This window comes from Arachis hypogaea, chromosome 12 (assembly GCF_003086295.3).
Source record: "Arachis hypogaea cultivar Tifrunner chromosome 12, arahy.Tifrunner.gnm2.J5K5, whole genome shotgun sequence".
NCBI lineage: Eukaryota > Viridiplantae > Streptophyta > Magnoliopsida > Fabales > Fabaceae > Arachis > Arachis hypogaea.
The window spans coordinates 49,231,657-49,255,534 of NC_092047.1; the positions used below are offsets into that span (position 1 = coordinate 49,231,657).

Consider the following 23,878-nt stretch of genomic DNA (forward strand, 5'->3'; position numbering starts at 1 on the left):
AAGAGTCCTGAGATAGTTTGCAAAGCAGGCAAATTGCTTATCTTGCTCCTCTTGACGGAGTTTTTGAGTATAAGGCATCTTGGCTTTGTATTCCTTAACCTTAGTTGCTGGAGGTTTATTTCCTACAGAGGTGGTTGGAGAAGCCTTCTTAGAGGGGTTGCTATCAGCACTTGTGTGTGTCTGATCCCTCACTGGCATTTGAACGCCAAAACTGAGCTTCCATTGGGCGTTTGACGCTAGCTCCTTGCCTGTTTCTGGCATTTGAACGCCAAAACTGCGCGTAGGTTGGGCGTTTAACACCAACTTTGCATCCTTTTCTGGAGTTTGAACGCCAGAGTTATTCCTCTCTGGGCTCTTACTGTCCTCAGAGGGATTTTGGATAATATTTTGCTCATCCTTTGTCAGTTGTTCTTTTCTTGGCTTTCTGCTACTCTGAAGTGAGGTATTTAATGTTTTCCCACTTCTTAATTGAACTGCCTGGCACTCTTCTGTTATCTACTTTGATAACTGCTGTTTTGTCTGATTCAATTGTGCTTCCATATTTTTATTAGCATTTTTATTATCTTGTAGCATCTCCTTGAATTCTGCTAGCTGTTTTGTTAGAAAACACAATTTTTGATTGAGTTCAGCAACTTGTTCTGGAGGACCAAGTTCAGTAGACACTGCTTTGGCTTCTTCTTTTATGGAGGACCCACTACTTATGTACAGATGCTGATTTCTAGCAACTATATCAATAAGCTCTTGAGCCTCTTCAATAGTTTTTCTCATGTGTATAGATCCACCAGCTGAGTGGTTTAGAGATATCTGAGCTCTTTCTGTAAGCCCATAGTAGATGTCTAATTGCACCCACTCTGAAAACATTTCTGAGGGGCATTTCCTTAGAATCCCTCTGTTCCTCTCCCAGGCATTATAAAGGGATTCATCATCCTCTTGTTTAAAGCCTTGGATGTCCAGCCTTAGCTGTGTCATCCTTTTTGGAGGGAAATATTGATTCAAGAATTTGTCTGACAACTGTTTCCATGTTCTTATGCTTGCTGTGGGTTGGTTATTTAACCACCTATTAGCTTGATCTTTTACAGCAAACGGAAACAGCAACAGCCTGTATACATCCTGATCTACCTCCTTGTCACGCACTGTGTCAGCAATTTGCAAGAACTGCGCCAGAAACTCAGTAGGTTCTTCCTGTGGAAGACCGGAATACTGGCAATTTTGCTGCACCATGACAATGAGCTGAGAATTTAGCTCAAAACTGCTTGCTTTGATGGGAGATATACATATGCTACTTCCATATGCAGCAGTAATGGTGTTAGTATATGACCCCAGAGTCCTTCTGGACTATTCATTTCCACTTAGGTCCATGATGGAGAAAGGGAGATGATGCGGATTGCAAATAAATTTTTTTTTTTGAAAACCAAAATTAAAATAAAATAAAAGAAAAGAAAATAAATGAAAAATTGACTATAATTTTGAAAATTTGAAGAAAAATAAATAAAAGAAATTTAAAACTAAATTAATTAATTAAAAAGATTTGAAAAAGTTGTGAGTGAGGATTTTCGAAAAAATTCAAGAGTGAGAAATTGGTTAGGAAGTTTTGAAAAAGATATGTCTTAAAATTAAAGATACTTGTAAGAAAATAAAATAAAATAAATAAATAAGAAGAAAAGATTTGAAAAAGATTTGATTTTAAGATTTGAGATTAGAAAAGATAAGATAAGCTAGGTAAGAGAAGATAAAGAATTTAAATTAAAAAGTTTTGAAATTTAAATTTTGAATTTTGAATTTTCGGAAAAGTTAACAATATAATATAAGGATTTGAAAAAGATTTAAATTTTGAAAAGATTTTATTTTTACATTTGAAAATTAAATTTTGAATTTTAAATTTTGAGATTTTAAATTTTGAAATTTGAATTTTGAAATTTGAATTTTGAATTTTGGAAGTTGAAATTTGAAATTTAAAGTAAGATAAGATAAGTTATTGAAAAATATATGATTTTTTTTTGAAAAAGATTTGAATTTCGAAATTTTTAAAACTAAGATAAGATAAAATAGAAATTTTAAAATAAAAATCTGAATTTTTAAAGGAAAATTTCGAAATTCAATTAGAATAAAAAGGGAAAATGTTTTTGAATTTAATGAAGAAAGAGAAAAACAATAAAAAGACACAAAACTTAAAATTTTTTTAGATCTAATGCTCCTTATTTTCGAAAATTTTGAGGAAAAACACCAAGAAACACCAAACATAAAAATTTTAAGATCAAAACATAAGCAAGACTCAAGAACACTTTGAAGATTCACAAGAACACGAAGAACAAAAATTCAAAGACTCAAAGGACTCAAGAACATAAAAAAAAAAAGAACACCAAACTTAAAATTTTTAGAAAATTAAAAATAAATTTTCGAAAATTAACTAAAAACTAACAAGAAAACACCAAACTTAAAACTTGACACAAGATTTAATCAAAGAAAGATTATTTTTGAAAAGATTTTAGAAAGAAAGACTTAAAGGAGCAACTATTCACAAGAACATAGACACATTCAACAAATGCAAGGATTAAACAGAAAAAAACTATATATATAATTTTTTTTAAAAGAAAATAAAAGACTCTGACCCAAAAGACAAAATTTTCCTAATCTAAGCAACAAAATAAACCGTCAGTTGTCCAAACTCGAACAATCCCCGGCAACGGCGCCAAAAACTTGGTGCACGAATTGTGAATCACACTTTTCACAACGCGTACCACTAACCAGCAAGTGCACTGGGTCGTCCAAGTAATACCTTACGTGAGTAAGGGTCGATCCCACGGAGATTGTTGGCTTGAAGCAAGCTATGGTTATTTTGTAATTCTTAGTCAGGAAATTTATAATAAAATGATTAGGTTTATGAAGAGTAAATAGCATAAATTAAATAATACTTGTTATGCAGTAATGGAGAACAGATTGAGGTTTTGGAGAAGCTCTGTCTTCTGAATCTCTGCTTTCCTACTCTCTTCTTCTTCACGCACGCAGGTCTCCTTCCATGGCAAGTTGTATGTTGGAGAATCACCGTTGTCAATAGCTACCATCCATCCTCTCAGTGAAAATGGTCCAAATGCGCTGTCACCGCACGGCTAATCTTCTGTCGGTTCTCACTCATGTCGAAATAGGATCCATTGATCCTTTTGCGTCTGTCACTACGCCCAGCACTCGTGAGTTTGAAGCTCGTCACAGTCATCCCATCCCAGATCCTACTCGGAATACCACAGACAAGGTTTAGACTTTTCGGATCTCAGGAATGGCCGCCAATAATTCTAGCCTATACCACGAAGACTCTGATCTCACGGATTCGAATGCTCTGTTGTCAAGAGATGCAATCAAACGCGTGAATCAGGAATCAAAGAGATACACACTCAATCTAAGGTAGAACGGAGGTGGTTGTCAGGCACGCGTTCATGGGTTGAGAATGGTGATGAGTGTCACTGATCATCACATTCATCATGGTTTAGTGCGAGTGAATATCTTAGAACAGAGACAAGCATGTTTGAATAGAAAACAGGAGTAATTGCATTAATTCATCGAGACACAGAAGAGTTCCTCACCCCCAATCATGGAGTTTAGAGACTCATGCCGTAGAGATACAATGTAAAACGTGAAAATGTCATGAGATACATAGTAAGTCTCTAAAAGTTGTTTAAATACTAAACAAGTAACCTAGGTTTATAGAAAATGAGTAAACTACGATAGATAGTGCAAAAATCTACTTCTGGGGCCCACTTGGTGTGTGCTGGGGCTGAGACTTGAGCTTTACACGTGCCTAAGCTGTTTCTGGAGTTAAACGCCGGGTTGTAACCTGTTTTGGGTATTTAACTCCAACTTGTAACCTGTTTCTAGCGTTTAACACCAGAATGGAACATGGAACTGGCGTTTAACGCCAGTTTACGTCATTTATCTTTGAGAAAAGTATGAACTATTATATATTGCTGGAAAGCCCTGGATGTCTACTTTCCAACGCATTTGAGAGCGCGCTAGTTGGACTCTTGTAGCTCTAGAAAATTCATTTCAAGTGCAGGGAGGTTAGAATCCAACAGCATCTGCAGTCCTTTTTCAGCCTCTGAATCGGATTTTTGCTCAGGTCCCTCAATTTCGGCCAGAAAATACCTGAAATCACAGAAAAACACACAAACTCATAGTAAAGCCTAGTAATGTGAATTTTGAATAAAAACTAATAAAAATATACTAAAAAGTAATTAAAACATGCTGAAAACTACTTAAAAACAATGCCAAAAAGCGTATAAATTATCCGCTCATCAGTCGGATTAAGTTATTTTGTAATCCTCTTTCTTGGACTTTGTTCAAGTCTCTTTTAGGGATTATTTCTATAAATTTATGTTTTGGACCGACTTCGTCATGTCGGATCAAGTTATTTTGTAATCCTCTTTCTTGGACCTTGTTCAGGTCTCTTTCAAGGATTACTTCTATAACCTTATGTTTTGGACCGACTTCGTCATGTCGGATCAAGTTATTTTGTAATCCTCTTTCTTGGACCTTGTTCAGGTCTCTTTCAGAGATTACTTCTATAACTTTGTGTTTTGGGCCGACTGCGTCATGTCGGGCCCTTCTAAGTTACTTTTGTAATCCTCTTTTTTGGACCTTGTTCAGGTCTCTTTCAGGGATTACTACTATAACTTTGTGTTTTGGGCCGACTTCGTCATGTCGGGCCCTTCTAAGTTAAAGTAATCCTCTTTTATAGGGTTGGCCAGACCTCTTTCTAGGGTTTACTTGTAACTTGGTTTGACTTGGTCCGACTTCTTAATGTCGGCCAGTCTTTTAAGTTATTATTTAGCAATCCATCAGGACCTCGTCAGGTCCTTTCTCCGGATCACTTTTGATAACTTCTTGCATTATTCTATTTTTATCTTTGCCGATTTGTAGAAAGTGGATTAGATCCTCGTTTAGTCGACCTCTAGATGAATTTGGTTTTCATCTTTGTTGGTCTTTATCGTGATCGTGAAGTGAATTTGTTTTTCACTTTCTGCCAATTTGTCGCTTTATAATCAAACGATGAATGTTTCAGATTAATGCGTCTTAAAAACTTTGTAGAACATCTAATATATTTTATTTAAAAGAAAATGAAAATATGTACATATAGAGTTTTTATCCTCTGAATCTCAACTTGGTGCCTCATTAAAAAACCTTTTCAGGAAAAAGAGTGCATCCTATGATGAGATCTTTTACCTTCTCTAGCTATAGTACCTTCTTAGGTTGCAGGCGTGCCACGACCTAGGAAGTTCTCGCCCGTCGAGTTCGGATAGTATGTAGTAGCCCTTCCCAAGTACTTCTATGACTCGGTAGGGTCCTTTCTAGTTTGCTGCTAGCTTTCCTTTCCCGGGTCGAGTTATTCCAATATCATTTCGGATTAGGATGAGATCGTTCTCAGTGAAACCTCTTAGCACTACCTTTTGATTATATCTAGAAGCCATTCGACATTTTAGTGCTTCTTCCCTAATCCGAGCTCTTTCTTGAATTTCAGGATGTAGGTCGAGCTCTTCCTTTTGAAGTTGGGAGTTGGCTTCTTCATTGTAGTGGACAACTCTAGGCGACCCTTCTTCGATCTCTACCGGGATCATTGCCTCCGTTCCGTATGCTAGTCGAAAGGGTGATTCCTTTGTGGTGGAATGTGGCATTGTTCGAAATGCCCATAGGACTTGTAGAAGTTCTTCGGCCCAATCTCCCTTTGCCTCTTGTAATCTCCGTTTAGCCCGGCCAATATGACTTTGTTAGCAGCTTCGGCTTGTCCATTGGCTTAGGGATGTTCGACGGAGGTGAACTGGTGCTTTATGTTCAAGTCAGCTACTAATTTTTTGAAGCCTGCATCTGTGAATTGGGTGCCATTGTCTGTGGTGATGGAGTATGAAACCCCAAACCTTGTGACAATGTTCCTATATAGGAATTTTTGACTTTTTTGAGCAGTGGTGTTAGCTAGGGGTTTTGCCTCGATCCACTTTGTGAAATAGTCTACTCCTACTATGAGGAATTTAACTTGTCCCGATCCTTGGGGAAAGGGTCCGAGAAGGTCGAGTCCCCATTTCGCAAATGGACAAGGTGAGGTTACGCTGATGAGCTCTTCTGGCGGGGCGATATGGAAGTTGGCATGTTTTTAGCCTGGTGGGCATGTCTTTACAAACTCCGTAGCCTCCTTTTATAGAGTTGGCCAATAAAATCCTGCCCGAAGTACTTTTTTGGTGAGTGCTTGTGCTCCGAGGTGATTGCCACAGATGCCACTGTGTATTTCTTCTAGAACTTCCTTTGTGTTGGAAGTTGGTACACATTTTAGCAATGGTATTGAAATTCCTCTTTTGTATAGAGTATTGTTTATGATAGTGTAGTATTGTGCCTCCCGTTTTAACCTCTTTGCCTCTTTTTCATCTGTAGGGAGTGTTAATGTTTTGAGGTAGTTAATTTTGGGAGTCATCCATCCTTGATCCTGACCTGTTATGGTTAGGACTTTTTCCTCTTCCGAGATTGACGGGTTCCGTAGCATTTCCTGGATGAGGCTTCTATTGTTGCCCCCTGGTTTGGTGCTGACTAGTTTTGAGAGTGTATCAGCTCGGGCATTTTGTTCGCGGGGTATGTGGCAGATCTTATATTCCCCATGTTGTCCGAGCTGTTCCCTCGTTTTCTCCAAATTCTTTTTCATGGTGGGATCTTTGGCTTGGTAGCTCCCTGTTATTTGTGAGGTGACTACTTGTGAGTCGCTAAAGATAATGAGTTTTTTAGCTCCCACCTCCTTAGCCAGCTTTAAACCAGCTAGTAGTGCTTCATATTCTGCCTGGTTATTTGAGGCAGGGAACCCGAATTTGATGGAAAGCTCAATTTGGGTACCTTGGATGCTTTCAATTATCACACCTGCGCCGCTTCCAGTCTTATTCGAGGAACCGTCCATGTAAATATTCCATTCTATGGGGGTTTCCGGGGTGTTTGTAAATTCTGCAATGAAGTCGGCTAAGTATTGTGATTTAATGGATGTCCGAGCTTCGTATTGAAGGTCAAATTTGGATAGCTCGACTGCCCATTGTAGGATTCTGCCTGCTAGATCTGTTTTCTGCAATATCCCTTTTATGGGCTGGTTGGTCCGCACCTTAATGGTGTGAGCTTGGAAGTACGGGCGGAGACGTCGAGATGTTAATATGAGCGCATAGGCAAATTTTTCTATTTTTTGGTAGTTCAGCTCGGATCCTTGTAGCGCTTTACTAATGAAGTATACAGGTTGTTGCCCTTTGTCGTCCTCTCGAACTAGTGTTGAGGCTACTGCCCGACTTCCTACCGCGAGGTATAATACGAGTGGTTATCCTTCTCGTGGCCGAGATAGGATAGGTGCCCGTCCCAGAAATCTTTTGAAATCTTGGAAGGCTTGTTCGCACTCCTTTTTCCATTGGAACTTCTTTCCTTTCCTTAGAGTAGCATAGAAGGGAAGAGATCTTATTGCTGACCCCGCTAGAAATCTGGATAAGGCTGCCAGTCTCCCGTTGAGTTGTTGTACCTCTTTGACGCAAGTTGGGCTCTTCATGTTGAGTATTGCCTGGAATTTATCCGGATTTGCCTCAATTCTTCTTTGTGTGAGCATAAAACCTAAGAACTTGCCTGCTTCTACTGCAAAGGTGCATTTTGCAGGATTGAGTCGCATGCCATGCTTCCTTATAGTGTCGAACACTTGGACCAGTTCGGACAATAATGTCTCTTCACTTTGTGTTTTTATTAACATGTCGTCCACGTAGACTTCCATGACTTTTCCGATATGATCTGAAAAGACTTTATTCATTAGCCTTTGATAAGTAGCTCCCGCGTTCTTGAGACCAAAAGGCATCACAATGTAGCAGTAATTTGCTTTTGGTGTTAAAAACGAGGTTTTTTCTTGATCGGGTGGATACATGGGAATTTGATTGTATCCGGAATATGCATCCATAAACGAGAGGTTTTATATCCGGAGGAGGCGTCTACTAGAGCGTCGATACTTGGGAGTGGATAAGGGTCTTTTGGGCAGGCTTTGTTGAGATCTGTATAGTCGGTGCATATTCGCCACTTCCTGTTTGATTTTTTCACCAAGACGACATTAGCTAACCATAGTGGGTACTTGACTTCTCTTATGAATCCTGCCTCTAGTAGTGCTTGTACCTGCTCTTCCACTGCATGGGATCTTTCGGGTCTGAGTTTTCTACGCCTCTGTTGTACTGGCTGAGATCCAGGATAGACTGCTAGCTTATGACACATTAACTCGGGATCTATGCCTGGCATGTCTGCAGCCTTCCATGCACAGAGGTCGACGTTGTCTCATAAGAACTGTACAAGTAATTCTTTTATTTCTCTTTTTCAAGTCGTGCCAATATTGGTTGTTTTGTCCAGGATGTCTCCGATCTGGACTTTCTCTATTTCACCGTCAGGTTGTGGACGGAGTTCCTCTCGCCTCTGCACTCCACCGAGTTCGATTGTGTGGAATTCCTCTCCTTTGCCTCTTAGGTTTAGACTTTCGTTATAACAGCGGCACGCCATCTTCTAATTTGCTTTTATCGTGGCTATCCCTTCTGCAGTTGGGAATTTCATGCATAGATGTGGAGTTGAGACTATGGCGTCGAGTTGATTTAATGTTGCTCGACTTATTAGGGCGTTGTAGGCTGAACTCACGTTGACCACGATGTAGTCTATTTTGAGTGTTCTGGATTTGTTTCCTTTTCTGAAGGTTGTGTGTAGCGGGATGTATCCCAGTGGTTGCACGGGAGTGTCTTCCAATCCGAACAGGCTGTTTAGATATGCTTTGAGTTCTTTATCTTCCAGGCCGAGCTTGTCGAAGGCAATTTTAAAAAAGATATCGGCGGAGCTTCCTTGGTCTATCAGTGTGCGATGGAGATTTGCATTAGCCAGTATAATGGTGATGACCATGGGATCGTCGTGTCCTGAAATGATGCCGGATGCGTCTTCCTTGGTAAACGTAATTGCGGGGATGTCGGGTGTTTCCTCCTTTCCTTTGACATGATATACTTCTTTGAGATATCTTTTCCGAGATGATTTGGAGATTCCTCCTCTTGCGAATCCTCCGTGTATCATATGGACATGTCTTTCTGGTGTTCGAGGTGATCGCTTGGTTCTTCTCACCTCCTCGTCTCTTCTCCTTTTTCTTTGCTCATCGTCTCTGGTGGCCAGAAACCGATCTAATTTTCCTTCTCTCACTAATTTTTCTATGACATTTTTTAAGTCAAAGAATTCGTTGCTGGAGTGCCCACGGACTCGATGGTATTCACAATATTCATTCCGGTTTCCTCCTCCTCTTTCGCCTTTGAGTGGTCGGGCTGGGGGTATTTTTTCTGTGTGGCAGACTTCTTTGTAAACATCCACCAGGGACACCCTAAGAGGGGTGTAATTATGATATTTTTTAATTTTTTCCCCTTGTCGATCTTCCTTCTTTTTGGACTCTCTGTCTTTGTCTCGGTAGGTAAATCCAGCTTTTGAGGTTTCTCCTAGTCGAGAATTTTCTTCTATGTTGATGTATTTCTCTGCTCGTTCCTGTACCTCGTCCAGAGATGTAGGGTACTTCCTTGATATGGATTGGCTAAAAGGTCCTTCTCGTAGGCCATTGATGAGGCCCATGATCGCGGCCTCTGTTGGTAAGCTTTGTATGTCTAGGCATGTTTTGTTGAATCTTTCCATGTAGTTGCGAAGACTTTCCCGATCTCCTTGCTTGATTCCTAGTAGGCTAGGGGCGTACTTAGCCTTGTCTTTTTGGATGGAGAATCTGGCCAGGAACTTTTTGGCTAGGTCATCAAAGCTTGAGATGGACTTCGGAGGTAGGTTGTCGAACCATCTGATTGCTGTCTTTGTGAGAGTTATTGGAAAAGCTTTGCAACGAACTGCATCTGAGGCGTCGGTAAGGTACATTCTACTTCTGAAATTGCTGAGGTGATGGTTGGGATCCGTAGTGCCATCGTACAAGGTCATATCCGGAAGTTTGAAGTCCTTAGGAATTTTGGTCTTCATGATTTCCCTAGTGAATGGATCTTGATCTTTGCGTGAGTTGTCCTTAGGGGTGGTCCGAGTAGCTCTTGCTTTGAGATCGGCTTCGAGTTTTAGAAGTTTGTCTTCTAATTCCTGACGTCGCCGTACCTCTCTTTGTAGATCCTTCTCAACTTCTCGTTGATGATGGGTTTCTTTTTCAATTTTCTTTAATCGATCTTGAAGCGCTTCTATCACTCCTGGATTTGATGAATTTTTATCCCCGTTGGATTTCGGAGCGTCTTTTAGCGTAGTGTCCGCGTTTTTGTGCGGTGTTCTATCCTCTAGATCTGAATCGTGGTCGTTGTCATGATCGTCTGTCATGGTGGTGGGATGACTTCCAGGTCCCCGGCAACGGCGCCAATGTTCCGAGGGTTACCTGAAACTGGAGGTCGATCTAGGACGAGATCTTCTGTACTGGTTGGTGCTGACGTGTCCGGCTGGTGAGTGGCGGTAGGAGCTGTCGTGTCCGACTTGTTGGACTGGCTGCACTGCTGATCCTTCGTCACCAGATGGTGGGGGGTACCTGCAAGGGACTCTGATGATTAAGTTAGCAAGGGTATTAAGCAGGCTTTTAGTAGAATCAGAGTATGAGTCATACCTGGGTGCTCCAGTGTATTTATAATGGTTGTAGAGTGACCTTTTTGGATAAGATAAGTTAGTTATCTTATCTTACCTTATCTTTGAGTTGAGGTCAGCTTATCTTTTAAGGGAACTGCCCTTATCTCTATAGGCTTTGATGCACGGAAAACTTGTCTCACAACAAATTTCCTTCGGCAAGTGTACCAAATTTGTCGTCAAGTAAAAACTCACAATAGAGTGAGGTCGAATCCCACAAGGATTGATTGATCAAGCAACTTTAATTATAGGAATGTTCTAGTTGAGCGAATCCAGAATTTGAGTTTAAAATTGCAGAAAAAAAAATTGCGGGAAGGTAATTGACAGAAAAGTAAATGCTAGAGTTAAAGAGCTGAAAGTAAATGACTGAAAGTAAAATGTAGAATTGTAAATGGGAATGGGAGAATTGCTCATAAAAGTAAATAACATAAATTAAAGAGAATAGGTAAGATCAGAAATGGGGAGTTCATTGGGCTTAGGAGATGTTGCATTCTCCGGATCAATTTCATTTTCATCTCTTCCTCAATCAATGCACTCATTGATCTCCTTGGCAATCTTAAGTGATTGAATTACAATTTTTTGTAATTCAATCTCTCAAATCTTGATCAATAGCCAATTCCTTGGTCAATTGCTCATGAGAAGAGATGAAGTATGGTCATTGATTATACCACATTCATTTCCCAAACCAAGTGTTGAGAGGATTATAGTCACATATCCATCCAAACCCAATTTGGTCTAGCATGAGAAAGCATTTCTAGCTTGATCTCTTCATTCCTCTTTCAATGTTCAAAAGATATCCATGTATGAATTGCTTCTTTTCCAAGATAACTACCCAATTGGATGAAGATCGAAAGCTTTCAAGTAAAATCAAGAGAAAAGATAGAAGAAGAATAATGAAAACTAGTATTGATCCATCAAATTACAACAGAGCTCCCTAACCCAATGAAAGGGATTTAGTTGTTCATAGCTCTGAAAAATGAAAACAAGGATGGAGAATACATGATGAAAACTAGAAGTGCAGAGAAAGTAAATACAGAGAGTAATTCTATGCCAAGAGGCTCCCTATAATTTCCAACCCCCTAAATAATTCAAAGCTACTCCTATATATACTACTCTTCTGTTTTTCTAGTTGATTCTTCAAGTCTTGGGTATGGGCCTTTGGATCTTAAGTTTGAAGCAGTTTTCTTCTTCATTGGGCTTAGCTTTGCTTGCAGAGAGAAAGTGTGAAGTGGGCAGAGACTTTAGCTCAGGACGTTAGTGGTGTTAACGTTTAAGTGTAAATGTGGGTTCCAGAACGTTAGTGACAATCACCTTTTTCACTAACGTTCCTCACCAAAGTTAAGAGCCACGTTAACTTCAACGTTAGTGGCACAAACGTTGCCACTAACGTTTCCACTATGTCCTTCGCACACGTTATTGAGACTCAACTTTTCCAATAACGTTGAGAGGTCTCCCCCTTCCCTGCGTTAGAGTCCACGTTAACTTAGTTAACGTGGCTCCTTTAACGTAGGCTTGCCAACCTTCGAGAACGTTAGTGGCACTTAACATTGTCACTAACGTTCCAATATGCCCCTTAGCTCCCACGTTAGAGTCCACTTTAACTAGGTTAACGTGGCTTCTAACGTGGCTTATGCTAGCCATCTCCAACGTTAGTGACAAAGTTGAGTGTCACTAACGTTGGTTCAACATTCCCTTATCCAAGTTAGCTTCCACGTTAACTAAGTTAACGTGGGAGTTAACGTGGCTCATGGTGGCATGTGTGGGCTCCTTCCAACGTTAGTGACAATGTTGGGTGTCACTAATGTTGGCGTCACCTCCCTTCCTCACGTTAGCTTCCACGTTAACTAGGTTAATGTGGGAGTTAACGTGGCCTAGTGTGACTTGGCCAACGTTAGTGATAATGTTAGATGTCACTAACGTTGGCTTCCCCCTTTCTTCTTAACGTTAGAGGCCACATTAAATAAGTTAACGTCGATTCTAACGTGGCCACTCATGATCTTGGTCCAACGTTAGTGATAATGTTAAGTGTCACTAACGTTGGCTCCATTTCTTTACTTCCACGTTAGAGTTCACGTTAACTTAGTTAATGTGACTCTTAACATGGGTAATGATGGCTTAGAGAGCATTATTGGCAATCACTTTTCTCATTAACTTTGTAAGTTACTCCCATTCCACGTTAGTGTTAACGTTAGTGTGACTAACGTAGCCACTAATGTGGTTCTTCTTTGCTTCCTTTGTCCTGAAATCAAGCAATAAAGTGCATCAAAGTTCTAGTCCAAGTCATGGGAAATGCAACATCCAATTTGTCCTTAAATTCATGCAAAATCCTCATGAAATCATGTAAAGTGCACAATGCATGCTTGAATCAAGATGTAAGTGAATATCTACCCAAAACTAGCTTATTTCCTAAGGAAATGCATGAAACTACCCTAAAAACAGTAAAAAAAAGGTCAGCGAAATTGGCCAAAATGCCCTGGCATCACAACACTAAACTTAAAGCTTGCTTGTCCCTAAGCAAGTACTGGAACAAGAGAATGATGAAAGGAATGCTAAGAGAAATGAGTCATTCTTGTGGAAGTCATGTCCCTGGTTTTATGGTGGTTTCATGCATAGAAACTTAGGTTCATTCCTGGCTTTCAGACCTTTTATTCATTGATCCTTTTGTTGTTATTTCAGGGCTTATTTGTGTTCTTAGGCTAAGTGTTCTGTGAGGGGGCAACTCTTTAAAATAAGCTTTCAGCCAACACTCCCGAACCAGTTGGTTCAAGGTGCTAGGTTTTGAAGCACCCCTAAGGACTTACTTGCTCAAGTCTCTCCCCCATACATACACACCACAGGCATATAGTTTATTTATTTTTCTTTTCTTGAGACCTTGGTGTCCAGCACCTCTTTGGGTTACTAAATGCTTTGTAGTGAGGGTTACTCTTGATAGTGGACTTTCAGCTGATAATCCCGAGTTAGTTAACCCAAGTTACCAAGTGATAAGGCACTCCTAAGAGCTTATTCATCCAAGTAGATCCCTCACACAGGAGCACCACATACACATGTCTCAAGATTAAAACCATTGGTGCCTAGCCTTATTGCTTACTATTTTTCTTTAATTCCTCAACTTTGATTGTTCTTTCCCTTTTTCTTAGTAGGATCTTCTTATTCATCTAGTCTCATGGGGTGTGTCTCAAGCATAGTATTCCTGACAGATAGTTGTCTTCCCACCTTATGGTTGAACCAACTTAGCTAACTTATGACCACACCACAAACTCATGAACTTACTCCATAGTATGAACTCCACTCTGGTCTTTTGAAAATACTCATTCTCTTTTCATTTGATTCAAAGGGACAGGTATACAAATAAGCAGAGTAAGGATGCAGTGACATAAGGACTAGCAATCATAGACCTCTTTAACCAAAAAAAAAAACTTAAAAGACGGAATTTAAAAAGGTTTAAACTGAAATGGAAGCAAGTTCTATTTCATACAAGATCTTCCTTATTTAAAGCATAGAGAAAGATAGACCAAAGAAGGAACTCCACCACCTTTTACTCTTGTGGATGTCCATGCTCTCCTTCTTGATTGCTTGTGCTCCCACTTCCCTTGCCTTTTCCAAGCAGCTTCTTCCAGAAGCCACCATCTTCCATCTTTTTCTTGAGTGTTTTCTTTTGCTGTTTCACCTTCCTCTCTTCTTGTTCTACGAAATCTTTTTGGACCTCATCATATGTAGGGATGGCATAGTGTAGATGATGCATATTACTGGACATGTAGTTCAACTTGGCTTGAGTGTTGACGTTGAACTCCTCCCGATGTAGTTGTCGTCCTTCATTAAGTACAGTGAACTCATTGAATGCTTTCATCTGGGCTATTTGTTGCTGATTGAGTTCCTGTAAATGCTTATCTTGACGTTCTTTCCTCTTAGTAACTTGGTGGATGGTTTGAGTGAGCTGGGAGTATTGTTCCTGTTGCTGCTCCATTTGTTGTTTCTTCCACTCTTCTTGTTGGCTCATCCAGTTTAATATTTGCTCTTGTCCTTCCATATGTCTCATCCTCAAATCTTCAATAGCTCTTAGAAGGTGATTCATATTCAAATCGGCTGGGTAAGGATGCTCTCCCTGTTGATATTCTTCCTGATGAGACTCCTCTTGGTGAGCTCCTTCCTTTGCTTTTAGTTTCCCTATTTGTGGCCTTCTTTGTTGCTGAGCAGGTGTAGTATAGGCCATACGCTGGGTTGTCACTAGCCTCCCTGGGTTCACCCAGTCTGGATTGCTATCCTCAAAGACCACCTTGGCCTTTGTGCACAATCGGAGAATGGTGCTGGGGTACCAAAGCCTGGCACCTGATTCAACCTTCTCAGCTAAATCTTGAATTTCCTCAGCTATAAGTTCATGCACGTTGATTTCTCCACCTTGTACTAGGCAATGTACCATAGTTGCTCGATTAATATTTACCTCTGAATTATTTGCAGCTGGGAGAATAGACCTCCTCACGAGTTTAAATCACCCATTGGCTTCTGGGCTAAGGTCTCCCCTCTTGATGAACCGGGGTCTCCCATCTCCATATCTTTCCCAGTCAGCTCCTGGTACACAAATGTCTTGCACAATCTGGTCATGATCAGGGTTGTTGTCTATTCTTGAATGATAACTCTCTTCTTCAAACGGTATGGACCACAGCTTTAATGCCCTCATGACTCTCATGGGACCAAAATCCACAATCTTTCCTCTCACAAAGCTTGTATATGACTCATCTGCCTTATCATATCGGACCGCATTTGCATAAAACTCTCTTATAAGATTTGCATTCACCCTAATGACCGGATCAGTAAGGAGCTCCCATCTTCTCTTTTCTACCTTCTATATGATTTTGGGACACTCATTTTTCCTCACTTGAAATCCCAGCTCATAAATGATTTCCTTATCCACCATCCATCCGTATTTCAATGCATGGTGCAAGCTTCTAAATCTCTTTTCATCATACGGGTGTTGCTCCATAGGTTCCTTTCCCTTCCTTCTTTTAGAGCTCGAAGATGCCATGAGTGAAGGTTAATGCGTGAAGTTAGCAGGGGTGTGGAGACTTTTGGTGTTTAGGGTTGAGTGTAATGAAGGGAGTGAAGGGGAACCCGAAATGGAGAGGTGTGAAGAGTGGGGTACGGAACAAGGATCACTTATATAGAGAGGTTGTGAGTAAATGGAGGGTGTGGATTGATGGAGTGGACGGTTGGGGTTGTGCATGTAGAAAAGACAAGGATCATCACTTTATGAATGAGATTGCTCAGTCTCCAAGGGTCCCATTTTTTTCGATGTTGCATGGCAACATTTTCCAATGACTTCCCTTTTTAGAACAAGTGTATAGTCCTTCCTTTTGTACTGTCCGAACCTTCTTCCTTTAATCGTCCAATCTATCTCTTTCAATGCTCCTTTTCTTTTCCCTATAAAAAAATAAAATAAGAAAAATCAATATCATAAAAAGTTTTTAAACTTTTCGGCTAGAATGATATAGAGAAGAAAAGATTTTGCTTATTCATGAACTCCAACTAACGAACTAACTGTGTATCCTTATATGTACATTGGTGGCACCATGGGGTGACACCAAACTTAGTTTGGAGCACTGTGATGAAAAGTTCTGTTCAAAGCTCCAAGACTAGCATGCTCTCTGTTGCATTCATGCTTTCTTGGTACGCTTTGAACAGCAAACTTGTTCTTCACTATATACTGCAGTATAAGGACTTCACCAAGTTTGGGTTAGAATTCATGAATATTGACTTATTCACTAGTAAAAGCTAATAAAACATGGGTTGCCTCCCATGAAGCGCTTCTTTAGCGTCACTAGCTTGACGTTTCTCCTTCATCAGGGAGGTTGATAATGCTTCAAGTCCTCCCCTCTTGCCTTGGACTTATATCCATTGGTTGTATCAATGATCTCTACATGTTCCAAGGAGAGAACTCTGTTGATAGTGAAGACCTTAGGTAACTGAGATGGTACAGTGGGGAGATTAGGGGGGATATCTGGGAAGTAAGCTGAGATCACTTTATCTCCTAGAGAGAAGCCTTTCATAGGGATCTTCTTGTTCCTCCACCCCCTTGGTACCTTCTTCTTTGTCCCTTTTAATGCTGCCTTGCTCTTGGTGACTTCTTCTTCTAAGTGAATTTTATTGTTGTCTTCACATGCCTCTGGTGGTTTAGGTTCTTCCAGCTTCTCCTAGGGCTGTGACGATTGCTGTTTGCCTTGTTCATCATTCAGTGGGGTTCTCAGATGTGTTGGTGGTGCCTTAGTGCTTGTTTCCTCTGTCAGCATCTCATTATGATCATTCTTTGGTTCTTTATTTTCTTGGTCTGCTTCTTGTGAAGGTTTGAAGACATTAAAGATGAGTCGTTCATCATGGATCCTCAATATTAGCTCCCCTCGCTCCACATCTATGAGTGCTCTGGCTGTAGCTAGGAATGGTCTTCCCAATATGATCGGGTGAGTGTGACTCTCTTCCATGTCCAAGATGACAAAGTCTGTGGGAAGAAAGTATTTCCCCACCTTTAACAACACGTTTTCCACCACCCCTCTTGCTTGTTTTTGAGTTTTATCAGCCAGCCTGATGACTACATCTGTGGGCAATATCTCATTGATCTGCAGCCTCTTCACCAAGGATAAGGGCATTAAGTTGATGCTTGCTCCCAAATCGCAGAGTGCTCTATCAAACATTGTTTCCCCTATGGCACAGGGGACATGAAAACTCCCTGGATCTTTTCTTTTCGTTGGTAACTACGGTTGAATGAGGGCACTGCACTCCTTGTTCATTACTATAGTTTGCCCTCCCTTGAGTGAGCTTTTCCTGGGAAGCAGCTCCTTCATATACTTGATGTACGCAGGCATTTGTTGGATAGTCTTGATGAATGGTATGTTCACATGCAGAGATGCAAACAAGTCCAGAAATCTTGAGTATATTCTCTTTTCCACAGCACCATTGAGCAGCTGGAGAAAAGGTGCATAGAGTCTCAGCAGCTCCTGTTTTGAGATTTTTGGTTCTTGGTACTCTTTTTCCTCCTTCTCTGCCGAGGTATCTTCAGGTTATTCTGACAGCTTGCTTGGCTTGTCCTCAGTCTCCTTATCACTTACAGTGACCATCTTGCAATCTTCCCATCTTACCTTTTTTGTTTCACCTCTCGGATTCTTCTCTGTGTCACTTGGGAATCCATCTGTGGGTTTGGGAATTTGCTCAGAGAGATACCCCACTTGAGATTCTAACCTCTTGATTGTGTCTCCTTGGTTCTTGAAACTGGCTCGCACTTCCTCCTTGAAAACCTTGTTGTCTTGAATCTCCTTGCTTATGCCTTCAAGTAGATTCTCAATCCTTGAGATTCTTTCATCAAATGATGATAGGTCAGGCTGAGTAGGGTTATTCTGGCCTTGATATGAATGTGGGGAGGTGTTGTTATGGGGGTGTTGATATGGTCTAGATGTGAAGTGTTGGTGGGCTGCATTGTTTGGATTTGGGCGTCTTTGATCAAGGCTTTGGTCTTGTTGATTTCCCCACCCAAAGTTTGGGTGATTCCTCCATCCAGGGTTGTAGGTCTTGGAGTATGGATCATGGTTTTGCCTAGGTGAATTCCCAATGTAGTTGGCTTGCTCCTGACTATCCTCTGCTTCTTCGTTCACTCCTTCTTGGGTTGTTGATGAAGTGGAGATTGCTGCTACTTGGTTCCTCTCCATCTTCTTGGTGAGGTCAGCCAGCTGCTGGGTAATGAGCTTGTTTTGGGCCAACAGAGCATCTACATTGTTTAACTCCATTACTCCTCTTGTGTTCCCTCTTTCGGAAGCATAGAAGTAGTCGTTCTCTGCTACTATTTCAATGACATCTATGGCTTCCTCAATGGTCTTCTTCTTGTTCAAAGATCCTCCGGATGAATGGTCCACGGCCTTCTTTGACTCATAAGAGAGCCCTTCATAGAAAATGTGCAGCTGCACCCATTCATTGAACATATCTGGTGGGCACCTCCTTGTTAGGTCTTTAAACCTCTCCCATGCTTCATATAGAGTCTCACCATCTTGTTGCCTGAAAGTTTGGACCTCAACTCTCAGCCTATTGATTCATTGAGAAGGGTAAAATCTTGCTAAGAATTTGTTCACCACATCTTCCCAAGTTGTCAAGCTTTCCCTTGGGAAAGACTCCAGCCACTTGGCTGCCTTATCCTTGAGTGAGAATAGAAATAAGAGTAGTCTATAGGCGTCAGGATGAACACCATTAGACTTCACTGTGTCACATATTCTCAGGAAGGTAGTTAAATGTTGATTGGGGTCCTTTTGGACACTCCCTCCGAACGAACAGTTGTTCTGAACAAGGGTGATGAGCTGTGGTTTTAGTTCAAAATTGTTGGCCTGAATGGTAGGCTTTTGAATGCTACTTCCACAGTTTCCTGGGTTTGGATTGATGTAAGAGCCTAAAACTCTTCTATCCTCCCCAGCATGATTTGCTCGACCTCTTCCGCCATGGTTGTGAGCTTCTTCTTCGTGATGGTTTTCCATGTTTTCTTCCATGTTTGGTTCAAAGTATTCCTCAAAGTGTTCCTCCTCTTCTTCAGCACCAACTACACGTTTTTCTCTTGCCTCCCTCCTTAGTCTAAGGAAGGTTCTCTCAGGTTCAGATTCAAAGGAAGTTAAAGCCCCGCTTCTTCTCCCTGTCATACAACCAACAAGTACAAGCAAAGAGAATAGGTGCAGAAAGTATATCTATCAGAATTACTGTTAGTGTTAGTGATGCAATATATCAAACAGTTAGTGGGTTAGTGAGATGACTGGTAAATAACAAAGAAAAAGTAGGGAGAAGGGAAGAAATTAACTAAAACAGAAAGTAAATGACTCAAAAAAAATTTAAATCAAACAAAAATAAAATGCTCAATCTAGTTATCCTCCAATCTAATCATTGTTGATGCACAATCAATCCACGGCAACGGCGCCATAAACTTGATGCACGAAAAACTTGTCTCACAACAAATTTCCTTCGGCAAGTGTACCGAATTTGTCGTCAAGTAAAAACTCACAATAGAGTGAGGTCGAATCCTACAAGGATTGATTGATCAAGCAACTTTAATTAGAGGAATGTTCTAGTTGAGCGAATCCAGAATTTGAGTTGAGAATTGCAGAAAATAAAATGGCGAGAAGGTAATTGACAGAAAAGTAAATGCTAGAGTTAAAGAGCTGAAAGTAAATGACTGAAAGTAAATTACAGAATTGTAAATGGGAATGGGGGAATTGCTCATAAAAGTAAATAACAGAAATTAAAGAGAATGGGTAAGATCAGAAATGGGGAGTTCATTGGGCTTAGGAGATATTGCATTCTCCGGATCAATTTCATTTTTATCTCTTCCTCAATCAATGCACTCATTGATCTTCTTGGCAATCTTAAGTGATTGAATTACAATTTCTTGTAATTCAATCTCTCAAATCTTGATCAATAGCCAATTCCTTGGTCAATTGCTCATGAGAAGAGATGAAGTATGGTCACTGATTATACCACATGCATTTCCCAAACCAAGTGTTGAGAGGATTATAGTCACATATCCATCCAAACCCAATTTGGTCCAGCATGAGAAAGCATTTCTAGCTTGATCTCTTCATTCCTCTTTCAAGGTTCAAAAGAGATCCAAGTATGAATAGCTTCTTTTCCAAGATAACTACCCAATTGGATGAAGATCGAAAGCTTTCAAGTAAAATCAAGAGAAAAGATAGAAGAAGAATAATGAAAACTAGTATTAATCCATCAAATTACAACAGAGCTCCCTAACCCAATGAAAGGGGTTTAGTTGTTCATAGCTCTAGAAAATGAAAACAAGGATGGAGAATACATGATGAAAACTAGAAGTGCAGAGAAAGTAAATACATAGAGTAATTCTATACCAAGAGGCTCCCTATAATTTCCAACCCCCTAAATAATTCAAAGCTACTCCTATATATACTACTCTTCTGTTCTTCTAGTTGATTCTTCAAGTCTTGGGTATGGGCCTTTGCATCTTGCGTTTGAAGCATTTTTCTTCTTCATTGGGCTTAGCTTTGCTTGCAGAGAGAAAGTGTGAAGTGGGCAGAGACTTTAGCTCAGGACGTTAGTGGTGTTAACATTTAAGTGAAAATGTAGGTTCGAAAACGTTAGTGACAATCACCTTTTTCACTAACGTTCCTCACCAAAGTTAAGAGCCACGTTAACTTCAACGTTAGTGGCACAAACATTGCCACTAACGTTTCCACTATGTCCTTCGCACACGTTATTGGGACTCAACTTTCCCAATAACGTTGAGAGGTCTCCCCCTTCCCTGCGTTAGAGTCCACGTTGACTTAGTTAACGTGGCTCCTTTAACGTAGGCTTGCCAACCTTCGAGAAGGTTAGTGGCACTTAACATTGTCACTAATGTTCCAATGTGCCCCTTAGCTCCCACGTTAGAGTCCACGTTAACTAGGTTAACGTGGCTTCTAACGTGGCTTATGCTAGCCATCTCCAACGTTAGTGACAAAGTTGAGTGTCACTAATATTGGTTCAACATTCCCTTATCCACATTAGCTTCCACGTTAACTAAGTTAACGTGGGAGTTAACGTGGCTCATGGTGGCATGTGTGGGCTCCTTCCAACGTTAGTGACAATGTTGGGTGTCACTAACGTTGGCGTCACCTCCCTTCCTCACGTTAGCTTCCACGTTAACTAGGTTAACGTGGGAGTTAACGTGGCCTAGTGTGACTTGGCCAACATTAGTGATAATGTTAGATGTCACTAACGTTGGCTTCCCCCTTTCTTCTTAACGTTAGAGGCCACGTTAACTAAGTTAACGTGGACTCTAACGTGGCCACTCATGATCTTGGTCCAACGTTAGTGATAATGTTAAATGTCACTAACGTTGGCTCCATTTCTTTACTTCCACGTTAGAGTTCACGTTAACTTAGTTAACGTGACTCTTAACGTGGGTAATGATGGCTTCGAGAGCGTTATTGGCAATCACTTTTCTCAATAACTTTGCAAGTTACTCCCATTCCACGTTAGTCTTAACGTTAGTGTGACTAACGTAGCCACTAATATGGTTCTTCTTTGCTTCTTTTGTCCTGAAATCAAGCAATAAAGTGCATCAAAGTTCTAGTCCAAGTCATGGGAAATGCAACATCCAATTTGTCCTTAAATTCATGCAAAATCCTCATGAAATCATGTAAAGTGCACAATGCATGCTTGAATCAAGATGTAAGTGAATATCTACCCAAAACTAGCTTATTTCCTAAGGAAATGCATGAAACTACCCTAAAAACAGTAAAGAAAAGGTCAGTAAAACTGGCCAAAATGCCCTGGCATCAGGCTTGGACTGCCTTTGGATTTGGGTCGTGTTCCTCTATTTGGGCCCCTTACTGGGCTTTCCTGTCGATTCCACCGATCTCTTTGAGAAGAGGTCAGATAGCCTGACCTGAAGAGGTCGGTCGCTTTATTACTGAACATCCCGGATCAGATAGCTCGACCCAGGGTATGAACAAAATGGAAGTAGAAAAATAAACAATAATTAAAACGTTTATTTATTTATTTATTTAATCTGAAATTAAAATTAGTTAATTTAAAGGAATAAAATTCGAAAAAGAAGAAAGAAAAGTAGAAGAGGAGATTTTGAAAATTAGGAGACAGAAGAGTTAGTATGGAAGTTTTGAAAAAGAAGAGAGAGAAGATATGTAATTAATTAAGAAAAGATTTGAATTTAAGATTTGAGATTTGAAAATTAAAATTAAATTTTGAAACTTGAAATTGAAAATTGAAGTTTTGAAATTTGATATTTGAATTATAAATTTTGAAATTTGAATTTTTAAATTTTGAAAAAGATTTGAAATTTGAAAAGATTTAATTTTGAAAATTTGAAATTTGAAATTTAAATTTTGGATTTTGGAATTAAATTTTGAAATTTGAAATTTAAATTTTTGAATTTTGAAAGTTAAAATTTTAAATTTGAAATAAGATGAGATAAGAGTTTAAAAAAAAGATATGATTTTTGAAAAAGATATGATTTTTGAAAAGAATTGATTTTTGAAATTTAAAGCTAAGATAAGATAAGATGAAAATTTAAAATTGAAATCCGAATTTTTTTAATTAAAAATTTCAAAAATTAATAAAAAATAAAGATAGAAAACATATTTTTTTATTTTTGAATTTAATGATGAAAGAGAAAAATATGTAAAAGACACAAAACTAAAAATTTTTAGATCTAGTGCACCTTATTTTCGAAAATTTTGGAGGGAAATACAAAGGAATACCAAACTTAAAAATTTTAAGATCAAAACTCAAAGAAGACACAAAAACAATTTGAAGACTAACAAGAACACAAAAAACAAGACTCAAACACAAAGAACACAAGAACATAAAAAGGACACCAAACTTAACATTTTTAGAAAATCAAAGACAAATTTTCAAAAAAATAAAGAAAAACAAAAGAGGACACCAAACTTAAAGATTTGACACAAGATTTAACCAAAGAAAATATTTTTAAAATTTTTTTTGAAAGAAAGACTCAAAGAAAATGAAGAACTCAACAAGAATAAACACAAAAAACTCAAACCAAGATAAAAAATTGAACAAAGAAAAGAAAAATATTTTTGAAAAGCTTTTTAAATTTTTTGAAAAATAAAGAAGATAAAAATAAAAATAAAAGACTCAACGAAAATAAAAAAAACTCAATTAAAAATGATCAAGAAATAAAGTAACCGATCTAGGGAGCAAGACAATTCTTCAGTTTGTCGAAACTCAAACAGTTCCCGACAACGGTACCAAAAACTTGGTAGCACGAATCCCCACACCTTCATACTGTTGTTCCAGAAAGTGTACTGGGTTATCCAAGTAATACCTGAGTGAGTCAGGGTCGATCCCACGAGGATTTTTGGTTTGAAGCAAGCTATGGTTATCCTGCAGATCTTATTCAGGTGAAATCAAGAAGTTGTTGGATTGAGACTTAATTGCATTAAGAGAAATATGAGAGAAAGGTATCAGGTATTTTTTCAATGAAATCAATAAAAGGGTTATAATTGAGGATTGGAGTTGCTTAGCCTTTCTGAATTAACTCTGGTATTACTATCTGCTTTGCTTGTGAGTGATCCCTTCAATGGCAGGCTATAAGTGATTGGCGCCTTTATTGAGAGATCGTCAATAATTCTCTGGATCTGAACCCCAGTGTTAGTGTGGATCCATCTCTGCTTGAGGGTGAAGCACGTACAGTCCATTCTCCTTAATGATCCTACTCAAAATGCCACAGACAAGGTCG

The 23,878-nt window shown here is 39.6% G+C and overlaps 1 non-coding gene across 1 annotated transcript; it reads left to right on the forward strand.

Moving 5' to 3' along the window:
* The first annotated feature begins 18,588 nt into the window (after positions 1 to 18,588).
* Positions 18,589 to 18,695, forward strand: LOC112731335 (small nucleolar RNA R71). Its single transcript, XR_003167118.1, has one exon. It is a non-coding gene; the product is annotated as a small nucleolar RNA R71 (small nucleolar RNA).
* Positions 18,696 to 23,878: the final 5,183 nt, after the last annotated feature.